This window comes from Cherax quadricarinatus, chromosome 44 (assembly GCF_038502225.1).
Source record: "Cherax quadricarinatus isolate ZL_2023a chromosome 44, ASM3850222v1, whole genome shotgun sequence".
Classification (NCBI taxonomy): domain Eukaryota; kingdom Metazoa; phylum Arthropoda; class Malacostraca; order Decapoda; family Parastacidae; genus Cherax; species Cherax quadricarinatus.
Genome location: NC_091335.1, coordinates 11,122,024 through 11,134,523, shown reverse-complemented (window position 1 = coordinate 11,134,523; position 12,500 = coordinate 11,122,024).

The following is a 12,500-nucleotide window of genomic DNA, read 5'->3' as shown; positions in this document are numbered from 1 at the left end:
TACTACTACTACTGCTACTACTGCTACTACTACTACTACTGCTACTACTACTACTGCTACTACTACTACTACTACTACTACTACTACTACTACTACTGCTGTTACTGTTATTAGTGCTACTATTTATGCCACTATTACTGCTACTATGTTACTATTATATCTATTACTACTTCTGCTGTTACTATTACTACTACTGGTACTACTTGTGCTATTATTCTGCTGTACTCATGGTTTTATAATCTCGTGTGCCCATTCTTCTCAGAGTACTTTCTACGTCTTGGTTATATCTCCTTCCAGTCATAAATAACTATTTGTAGTTACGAAGACAGAGATAATGCTTGTGTTGTCCTGTCCTCTTTAACTTCGTTAACAACTATATTTAGTCGAGTGAGAGAGTGAGAGAGAGAGAGAGAGAGAGAGAGAGAGAGAGAGAGAGAGAGAGAGAGTGAGAGAGAGAGAAAGTGGCTTCTGGGCTCCTCAGGAATGAAAGTTTTATGTAATCGTTAACAACGGCTTGCGTAGCTTACTACGTGCCAGTTAGAGGGGAGGGGAGGGGAAGCAGAGAGAGAAGGAGGGGCAGCAGAGAGAGAAGGAGGGGCAGCAGAGAGAGAAGGAGGGGCAGCAGAGAGAGAAGGAGGGGCAGCAGAGAGAGAAGGAGGGGCAGCAGAGAGAGAAGGAGGGGCAGCAGAGAGGAGAGCAGAGAGAGAGAAGGAGGGGCAGAGGAGAGGAAACGGAGAGAGAAGAGGGAAGGAGTTGAGAGGGGGAGAAAGGAGAAGGAATAGATTAGAAGGGAGGAGGGGAGAGGGAAGGAGGGGAAGCAGAGAGAGAAGGAGGGGCAGCAGAGAGAGAAGGAGGGGCAGCAGAGAGGAGAGCGAAGAAGGGGAACAGAGAAGAGGGAAGGAGGGAAGCAGAGGAGAGGAAACGGAGAGAGAAGAGGGAAGGAGTTGAGAGGGGAAGAAAGGAGAAGGAATAGATTAGAAGGGAGGAGGGAGAAAAGGGAAGAGAGAGGAGATGAGTGGCGGGGGCGGAAGGGAAGGGGACGAGAGAGGAGTGGAGGGAGAGGAGAGGGAGGGGGAGAAGAGAGAAGAGGGAAGGAGAGGAGATGGCGAGAAAGACGAGGAAGTGAGGGAGAGAGAGAGAGGAAAAGGGAAGAGGAAAGGGATAAAATGAGGAAATAAAGAGGAAAGGATAATAGAATGATCAGATATTAAGAAGGAAAAGGAGAAATAAGATAAGAGGAGTATGGAGGACGAAAGAAGAGAGGGGAAGAGCAGGAGAGGGGGACGGTAGACGATAGAGAGAGAGAGAGAGCGGGAGAGAGAGAGAGAGAGAGATGGAAAAGAAATGAAAGGGAAACAGTTCGAATATAGGGGGGAAGTAGGGAAGTGGAAGAAATAAGGGAACGAAGTGGAAGAGAATTGAGGGGAGGGGAAGAAGGGAGATAAATACCGGAGGGAGAGAGATGGGGAAGAAATTAACTGAAGAAAGAGAGGGTAAAGGAAGAGAGAGATACAGAGACAGAGGCAGACAGAGAGAAAGAGAGACAGAGAAAAAAAAGAGACAGAGAGAGATTTGTAGATTAGTATGCATTTTGAGCCCTGAATGAGCACAGTGTTGTGAGCCCAATAGCTCACAGTTAACAGGAGGAGGAGTAGGTGAAAGAGAACAAGTAGAAGGAAGAGGAGGAGGAAGAGTAGGAGGAAGAGGAGGAGGAAGAAGCAAAGAAGACTGTAGGATGAATGTTGCAGAGAGAGAGAGAGAGAGAGAGAGAGAGAGAGAGAGAGAGAATCAAGACCCACACTGGAAGTATGTACAGTGTGTTGCAAGCTAACTTGTCCCTTACTTACATGGTCAGGATACAGTGAGAGGAAGTAACCAGTTTTGTTGGCGCTCATCAAGCCTCTACTTTGCTGGTCCTCGCCACGACGCACAGTGCCTCCTGGCACTCCCTTCACGAGGGAGTGCCACCTGCCATAAGAACACAGAAAAGGTGGAGCACTGCAGAAAACCTGCTGGCCCATTCTATGCAGGTTCCTCTTAAACCCAAACCCACTAACAAAAATATTTGCCCAACCCATTTTCAGTGCTACTCAAGCTTTGATAACCCTATAAACTCATGTACGAGACCCACTTAAGTCCGGCTCCTCTCACTCATGTATTTATCTAGCTTAAATTTGAAGCTACCCAAGGTTTTAGCTTCAATAACCTTACTAGGCAGACTGATCCACTCATCAACTACACTATTTCAAAACCAATAATTTCATATATCCTTTCTAAATCTAAACTTACCCAATTTGAAACAATTACAGTGGACCCCCGGTTAACGATATTTTTTTCACTCCATAAATATGTTCAGGTGCCAGTACTGACCGAATTTATTCCCATAAGGAATATTGTGAAGTAGATTAGTCCATTTCAGACCCCCAAACATACACGTACAAACGCACTTACATAAATACACTAACATAATTGGTCGCATTCGGAGGTAATCGTTATGCGGGGGTCCACTGTATTTCGATTTTTTTATGGAGGGATATCACCAGGACCTTATTAATATCTCCCTTGTTTATGCCCATCTTCCACTTATACACTTCAGTCATGTCTCCCCTCATTCTTCGTCTTACAGGAGAATGTATTTTAAGGTATTTCGGTCATTCTTCGTAAGGAAGGTTTTTAATGCAGTGGATTAAATGTCATTCTTCTCTGAATGTTTTTTCTATCGAATTTATATTCAGTCTGTAATATGAAGACCAGAACTGAGATGCGAAATGCAGGCGAGGACTTACTAATGGTGTGTGGAGCTGGAGTACAACCTCTGGACTCCTGTTGCTTACGCTTCTTGATATGTAAATTAGACACATGTGCAACATTCGGGAATCTTACACAAATAACCCACACATAGAAGAGAGGAGCTTACGACGACGTTTCGGTCCGACTTGGACCATTTACAAAGTCACACAGTGTGAGTTTGTAAATGGTCCAAGTCGGACCGAAACGTCGTCGTAAGCTCCTCTCTTCTATGTGCGGGTTATTTGTGCATCGTTCCAGTCACGGTATTGTGCCTTTTTTTGTTATTCGGGAATCTTTATTGAGGAAACGTTTCACCACACAGTGGCTTCATCAGTCCAATACAAAGAATAATGGTGAAAATCAGTAAGAGTTTGAGGTAATCAGTCCCTCATCCTGGAGTCAGTGCAATGAATGAGTCCATTATTCTCTTCAAGATTGATGGACTCATCATATCGACTCCAGGCTGAGGGACTGATTACCTCAAACTCCTTCTGATCTTCAGCAGTCTTCTTTGTATATGACTGGTGAAGCCACTGTGTGGCGACACGTGTCCTCAATAAAGACACCCAAGTGTTGAACATGTGTCTAATTTATCAACTTGTCGATTCTCTGAACGACCTGTCTACACTTCTTGATATAAATCCCAGTAATCTGTTTGCCTTATTACGTACGTTAAGACACTGCTGTTTTTGGCTTCAGAGTCTTGCTTACCATAGCTCCCAAGTCCTACTCGCATTCTGCATGGCCAAGCCGTATATTATTTAGTTTATAAGTGCTAGGGTTATTTACATTCCAGAGCTTCAGGACTTTGCCTACACTGATCTGCATCTGCCACTTTTCAGACCACAACATGAGCTTGTCTAAATCCTCCTGAAGGACGGTGGGATCTTCCTCTGAGCCAGTAATCCTCCCTATGAAGATTAAGATACAGCAGTTGGCTATCTTCAGTCAAATGCAAATGAAGCAGTAGTGATGAACTAAAGACGATGTAATCAATCCATCAGCCTTGGAGAAAAAGTATTTGAGGTGGTCAGTCCCTCAGCCTGGAGAAGAGTTCAGCTTCATGGTCTGGAACGATATGAAGCTGAATCATGAGAATGGAGTCTTAAATACTGTCGAAGGTCAGGTGGAAGATCTCGAAGACGTTATAAGGAACAGGATCCACTAGTGCAAGAAGACAGGTCCCTCTGGAATCCAACTCTTCTCACTCATAACTAGTAGATGCGAGATGAAGAATGGAAAATGTCCTCTGTACCAAGACACCGTTATGTTGCACTGTCTGAACCATGGATGGCTCCCGCCCCCTAAAACGCCTTCGAGACCTTCCCCTTTGGCGTTCCTTGGGTCCTGACGTCTGTTTCAGGAACCCTGGGTGTTTCTCTCTCTTTTTACGTTCCAGCCCTTCACTCCCGAAGGTCCTGAACCTTCTGGTGAAGAGTCAACTGCAGTGACTTGCTTCAGTCTAGAGTGTATAGCTTTTTCCAGCCTCTGAGAGGCAAGATAGAAGAAAGTTGAAGGACCCTTCTACTGAGGAAGTTGATCTTGTTTTGGTATTAGTTAGGATCAGTCATTCAATAAACAGGATCACTTTATTGCGTTGGATCAGATATTTATAAAACAAGATGAGTTATTCGTTATATTGGATCAGTTATTCCTTACACTGGATCAGTTATTCCTTACACAGGATCAGTTATTCACTCCATTACTCCAGCATTACCATCGTTGTACCTAGACCATTGTTACCATTGCTCCAGCATTACCATTATGGTGCCGAGACCATTGTTACCACTGCTCCAGCATTACCATCATGGTGCTTAGACCATTGTTACCATTGCTCCAACATTACCATCATGGTGCCTAGACCACTGCTCCAGTATTACCATCATGGTGCCTAGACCACTGCTCCAGTATTACCATCATGGTGCCTAGAGATCATCATCATTTGTGTTTTCTCAGGAGCAAATGTAAACTGCCATCGTCTATCCCAGCCTGATATAGCTGTAAGCTAGTGACTTTCTCTCTCTCTCTCTCTCTGTCTCTCTCTCATTAAAAGTTAGCCCAGTACTTGCGTCATGGAACAGTCTGAGACAAACTACCATAATTAATGTGAGACGTGATTTTTTTTTCCCCCTTGGTTGAATAACCATAGCAACCATGATGATCAGGAGGTGAGAGATAGAGAGAGAGAGGAGGAGGAGAAGAGAAGAGAGATGGATTCATTCTACACTTTCTCACACCCACAACCAACATTAATATAATTAACACAACCACTACCACCATCACCACCACTACCACCACTATCACTACCACCACCACTACCACAACCACTATCACCATCACCACTACTACCACCACTAAAACTACCACCACTAAAACTACCACCACTACCACCACCACCACTACCACTACCACCACTACCACTACCACCACCACTACCACCACCACTACCACCACTACCACAACCACCACCACCACCACAACCACCACTACCACCACTACTACCACTACTACCACCACCACCACCACCACCACTACCACCACCACCACTACCACTACGACCACTACCACTACGACCACCACTACCACCACAACTACCACTACCACCACAACTACCAGTACCACCACCATCACCATTACCACCACTACCACCACCACCACAGCTACCACCACCACCACCACCATCACTACCACCGCCACCACCACCACCACTACCACTTCAACTACTACCACCACCACCATTATTACCACCACTACTACCACAAATACCACCTCCACCACCACCACTACACTACCACCATCACTACCCCCACCACAACTACTACCACCACCACTCCACCACCACTACCACCACCCCCACCACCACTATCACCACAAATATTACTACCACCACCACTGCCATCACCACCACAACTACTACTACCACAACTACCACAACTCACAAAAATTGCATAAACATAACAAGAAGCTGACAAAAAACCTGGTGAACAAGGTGCCAGCAGGTGCCAGCGGGTGCCAGCAGGTACCAGCAGGTGGCACTGCTGCCTCACAGTAATTAGCGAGAAGTTGCTGCCATAAAACGCAGAAGTGCCAAGCATAATGTGGCACTGATAGTGCCACTCCAGGCACTCCTTGTAGGCCTCTAGGCACTGTAGGCCTCCAGGCACTGCATGCTTCCACTCTCTGTAGGCCTCCAGGCACTCCTTCTAGATATTATTATTATTATTATTATTATTATTATTATTATTATTATTATTATTATTATATTATTATTGTTATTATTATTATTATTATTATTATTATTATTATTATTGTTATTATTATTATTATTATTATTATTATTATTATTATTATTGTTATTGTTATTATTATTATTATTATTATTATTGTTATTATTATTATTATTATTATTATTATTATTATTATTGTTATTATTATTATTATTATTATTATTATTATTATTATTATTATTATTATTGTTATTATTATTATTATTATTATTATTATTATTATTATTATTGTTATTATTATTATTATTATTATTATTATTATTATTATTATTATTGTTGTTGTTATTATTATTATTATTATTATTATTATTATTATTATTATTGTTATTATTATTATTATTATTATTATTGTTATTATTATTATTGATATTATTATATTCACGGGAAAGCGGTAAACCCGTAAGAGCCATACAGCCAGGTAGTAAACAGCTACGGTTCAAGAGGAAGCGTTAGCTCCAATTTCCAGGATCAAGAACTCCGTCACCAGCATGAAGGCACCTCCTCCTCCTCCTCCTCCTCCTCCTCTTCCTCCTCCTCCGCCTCCTCCCTGTGGAGTTAAAACAGATCCGGGATACGCAGGATCGAGTCTGCAGTGTTAAAACAACATCCGGTAGACGTAGGATCGAGTCTGCAGTGTTAAAACAACATCCGGTAGACGTAGGATCGAGTCTGCATCGTTAAAACAACATCCGGTAGACGTAGGATCGAGTCTGATCAGTCTGCAGTGTTAAAACAACATCCGGTAGACGTAGGATCGAGTCTGCAGTGTTAAAACAACATCCGGTAGACGCAGGATCGAGTCTGCATCGTTAAAACAACATCCGGTAGACGCAGGATCGAGTCTGCAGTGTTAAAACAACATCCGGTAGACGCAGGATCGAGTCTGCAGTGTTAAAACAACATCCGGTAGACGTAGGATCGAGTCTGCAGTGTTAAAACAACATCCGGTAGACGCAGGATCGAGTCTGCAGTGTTAAAACAACATCCGGTAGACGTAGGATCGAGTCTGCAGTGTTAAAACAACATCCGGTAGACGCAGGATCGAGTCTGCAGTGTTAAAACAACATCCGGTAGACGCAGGATCGAGTCTGCAGTGTTAAAACAACATCCGGTAGACGTAGGATCGAGTCTGCAGTGTTAAAACAACATCCGGTAGACGCAGGATCGAGTCTGCATCGTTAAAACAACATCCGGTAGACGCAGGATCGAGTCTGCAGTGTTAAAACAACATCCGGTAGACGTAGGATCGAGTCTGCATCGTTAAAACAACATCCGGTAGACGCAGGATCGAGTCTGCAGTGTTAAAACAACATCCGGTAGACGTAGGATCGAGTCTGCAGTGTTAAAACAACATCCGGTAGACGTAGGATCGAGTCTGCAGTGTTAAAACAACATCCGGTAGATGCAGGATCGAGTCTGCAGTGTTAAAACAACATCCGGTAGACGTAGGATCGAGTCTGCAGTGTTAAAACAACATCCGGTAGACGTAGGATCGAGTCTGCATCGTTAAAACAACATCCGGTAGACGTAGGATCGAGTCTGCATCGTTAAAACAACATCCGGTAGACGTAGGATCGAGTCTGCAGTGTTAAAACAACATCCGGTAGACGTAGGATCGAGTCTGCAGTGTTAAAACAACATCCGGTAGACGTAGGATCGAGTCTGCATCGTTAAAACAACATCCGGTAGACGCAGGATCGAGTCTGCATCGTTAAAACAACATCCGGTAGACGCAGGATCGAGTCTGCAGCGTTAAAACAACATCCGGTAGACGTAGGATCGAGTCTGCAGTGTTAAAACAACATCCGGTAGACGTAGGATCGAGTCTGCAGTGTTAAAACAACATCCGGTAGACGCAGGATCGAGTCTGCAGTGTTAAAACAACATCCGGTAGACGTAGGATCGAGTCTGCAGTGTTAAAACAACATCCGGTAGACGCAGGATCGAGTCTGCATCGTTAAAACAACATCCGGTAGACGCAGGATCGAGTCTGCATCGTTAAAACAACATCCGGTAGACGCAGGATCGAGTCTGCAGTGTTAAAACAACATCCGGTAGACGTAGGATCGAGTCTGCAGTGTTAAAACAACATCCGGTAGACGCAGGATCGAGTCTGCAGTGTTAAAACAACATCCGGTAGACGCAGGATCGAGTCTGCAGTGTTAAAACAACATCCGGTAGACGTAGGATCGAGTCTGCAGTGTTAAAACAACATCCGGTAGACGCAGGATCGAGTCTGCAGTGTTAAAACAACATCCGGTAGACGTAGGATCGAGTCTGCAGTGTTAAAACAACATCCGGTAGACGTAGGATCGAGTCTGCAGTGTTAAAACAACATCCGGTAGACGCAGGATCGAGTCTGCATCGTTAAAACAACATCCGGTAGACGCAGGATCGAGTCTGCATCGTTAAAACAACATCCGGTAGACGCAGGATCGAGTCTGCAGTGTTAAAACAACATCCGGTAGACGTAGGATCGAGTCTGCAGTGTTAAAACAACATCCGGTAGACGCAGGATCGAGTCTGCATCGTTAAAACAACATCCGGTAGACGCAGGATCGAGTCTGCATCGTTAAAACAACATCCGGTAGACGCAGGATCGAGTCTGCATCGTTAAAACAACATCCGGTAGACGCAGGATCGAGTCTGCATCGTTAAAACAACATCCGGTAGATGCAGGATCGAGTCTGCATCGTTAAAACAACATCCGGTAGACGCAGGATCGAGTCTGCATCGTTAAAACAACATCCGGTAGACGCAGGATCGAGTCTGCATCGTTAAAACAACATCCGGTAGACGCAGGATCGAGTCTGCATCGTTAAAACAACATCCGGTAGACGCAGGATCGAGTCTGCATCGTTAAAACAACATCCGGTAGACGCAGGATCGAGTCTGCAGCGATAAAACAATATCTGGGAGACGCAGGATCGAGTCTGCAGCGTTAAAACAATATCTGGGAGACGCAGGATCGAGTCTGCAGCGATAAAACAATATCTGGGAGACGCAGGATCGAGTCTGCAGCGTTAAAACAACATCCGGTAGACGTAGGATCGAGTCTGCATCGTTAAAACAACATCCGGTAGACGTAGGATCGAGTCTGCATCGTTAAAACAACATCCGGTAGACGCAGGATCGAGTCTGCAGCGATAAAACAATATCTGGGAGACGCAGGATCGAGTCTGCAGCGTTAAAACAATATCTGGGAGACGCAGGATCGAGTCTGCAGCGATAAAACAATATCTGGGAGACGCAGGATCGAGTCTGCAGCGATAAAACAATATCTGGTAGACGCAGGATCGAGTCTGCAGCGATAAAACAATATCTGGGAGACGCAGGATCGAGTCTGCAGCGTTAAAACAATATCTGGGAGACGCAGGATCGAGTCTGCAGCGTTAAAACAATATCTGGGAGACGCAGGATCGAGTCTGCAGCGTTAAAACAATATCTGGGAGACGCAGGATCGAGTCTGCAGCGATAAAACAATATCTGGGAGACGCAGGATCGAGTCTGCAGCGTTAAAACAATATCTGGGAGACGCAGGATCGAGTCTGCAGTGTCAGACTTTGTATTCAGGGAGCAAGAGGGAGCAGGATCCTGGCTAACAACCAGACCAGCTAACTACCTCGTTACCACCACCAGTAACAACCATTTACGGTCCGGGACCATTTTTTTGCAATCTTCCTTATTCACTTTTTTAGTGCGTAAAATGTTTAAAGGAAGGATAGGAGGGAGGGAGGGAGGAAGGGAAGGGAAGGAGGGAGGGAGGGAAGGGAAGGAGGGAGGGGAAATATATAAAGCAAAGAAGAAGGGAAGGGAAGAGGGAGGAGAAGGTGGGAAGGGAAAGAAGGAGGGAGGGGAAAAGGGAAGGGTAGGAGGAAGAAGGAAGGAAGGGAGGGAAAGGAAGGAGGGGAAGGATTGAAGGGTAAGAGGGAAGAGAGAGAGAGAGGAGAGAAGGAATAGACAGAGGGAGAGTAAGGAAGGAGGAGAAAGGAATGAAGAGTGAAGGAAGACGAAGGTAAAAGAAAGAGAGGAAGGGGAAGAGGAAGAACAGGAGGAGGAGGAAAAAATGGAGGAGGAAATTAGGAGGAAGAGGAAAGGAAGGAGGATGGAGATGGTAATTTTTGGAGCATTTTGGACTGCTAATAGTGGCACTGAGTGGCACTGTGAGTGGTACTGTGAGTGGCACTGTAACACTGTGAGTGGTACTGTGAGAGGCACTGTAAGTGGCACCGTGAGAGGCACTGTGAGTAGCACTGAGAGGCACTGTGAGTGTCAGTGTGAGTGGCACTTTGAGTGGTACTGTGAGAGGCACTATGAGAGGCACTGTGAGTGGTAATGTGAGTGGCACTGTGAGTAACACTGTGAGTGGCACTGTGAGTGGCATTGTGAGTGATACTGTGAGAGGCACTGTAAGTGGCACCGTGAGAGGCACTGTGAGTGTCAGTGTGAGTGGCACTTTGAGTGGTACTGTGAGAGGCACTACGAGAGGCACTGTGAGTGGCACTGAGAGGCACTGTGAGTAACACTGTGAGTGGCACTGTGAGAGGCACTGTGAGTGGTACTGTGAGAGGCACTATGAGAGGCACTGTGAGAGGCACTGTAAGAACTCTGTGAGAGGCACTGTCAAAGGCACTGTCAGAGGCACTGTCAGAGGCACTGTCAGAGGCACTGTCAGAGGCACTGTAAGAGACACTGTCAGAGGCACAGTCAGAGGCACTGTCAGAGGCACTGTCAGAGGCACTGTCAGAGACACTGTCAGAGGCACTGTAAGAGACACTGTCAGAGACACTGTCAGAGGCACTGTCAGAGGCACTGTCAGAGGCAGCGTTTTCATAACCAAAAATTAATTAATATCCAAAATATCTTTCCCTGTTAATCTCTTAACACAGAAAATAAAATATTGGAACATATTACACAATACATCTTCTGTGTCACCTAAAAAATAATATCAATACAATTTTTAAGTCAGTCCCGCCTGATCAATATATTTTTCACATCTTTAACGTCTGTCAACGGGACACCAAATTTCTAAAAAAAAAAAAAAAAAAAAAAAAAAAAAAAAAAAAAAAAAAAAAAAAAAAAAATTGAAATCTGTGTAATATATTATTGACCAGAAAATGACTCTTGGCCAGTATATTATTATTATTAATGATGATAATGATGATAGTTATAGTATTATTATTATTATTAATAATAATAGCATTCACTGCAAGAATCATTAAAAATAATTTTAACTAGTATTAACATGATTTCAGTAATAATTGTGGTTGATCGTGGATGATTTGTGGATGGTTGTGGCTGCTGGTGGATGCTTGTGAATGTTGGTGGATGCTTGTGAATGTTGGTGGATGTTAGTGGATGCTTGTGAATGTTGGTGGATGCTTGTGAATGTTGGTGGATGTTGGTGGATGCTTGTGAATGTTGGTGGATGCTTGTGAATGTTGGTGGATGTTGGTGGATGCTTGTGAATGTTGGTGGATGCTTGTGAATGTTGGTGGATGCTTGTGAATGTTGGTGGATGCTTGTGAATGTTGGTGGATGTTGGTGGATGCTTGTGAATGTTGGTGGATGCTTGTGAATGTTGGTGGATGCTTGTGAATGTTGGTGGATGCTTGTGAATGTTGGTGGATGTTGGTGGATGCTTGTGAATGTTGGTGGATGCTTGTGAATGTTGGTGGATGCTTGTGAATGTTGGTGGATGCTTGTGAATGTTGGTGGATGCTTGTGAATGTTGGTGGATGCTTGTGAATGTTGGTGGATGCTTGTGAATGTTGGTGGATGCTTGTGAATGTTGGTGGATGTTGGTGGATGATTGTGAATGTTGGTGGATGCTTGAGAATGTTGGTGGATGCTTGTGAATGTTGGTGGATGCTTGTGAATGTTGGTGGATGCTTGTGAATGTTGGTGGATGCTTGTGAATGTTGGTGGATGCTTGTGAATGTTGGTGGATGCTTGTGAATGTTGGTGGATGTTGGTGGATGCTTGTGAATGTTGGTGGATGCTTGTGAATGTTGGTGGATGTTGGTGGATGCTTGTGAATGTTGGTGGATGTTTGGGAATGTTGGTGGATGCTTGTGAATGTTGGTGGATGTTGGTGGATGTTGGTGGATGCTTGTGAATGTTGGTGGATGTTGGTGGATGCTTGTGAATGTTGGTGGATGCTTGTGAATGTTGGTGGATGCTTGTGAATGTTGGTGGATGCTTGTGAATGTTGGTGGATGCTTGTGAATGTTGGTGGATGCTTGTGAATGTTGGTGGATGCTTGTGAATGTTGGTGGATGCTTGTGAATGTTGGTGGATGCTTGTGAATGTTGGTGGATGCTTGTGAATGTTGGTGGATGTTGGTGGATGCTTGTGAATGTTGGTGGATGCTTGTGAATGTTGGTGGATGTTGGTGGATGCTTGTGAATGTTGGTGGATGTT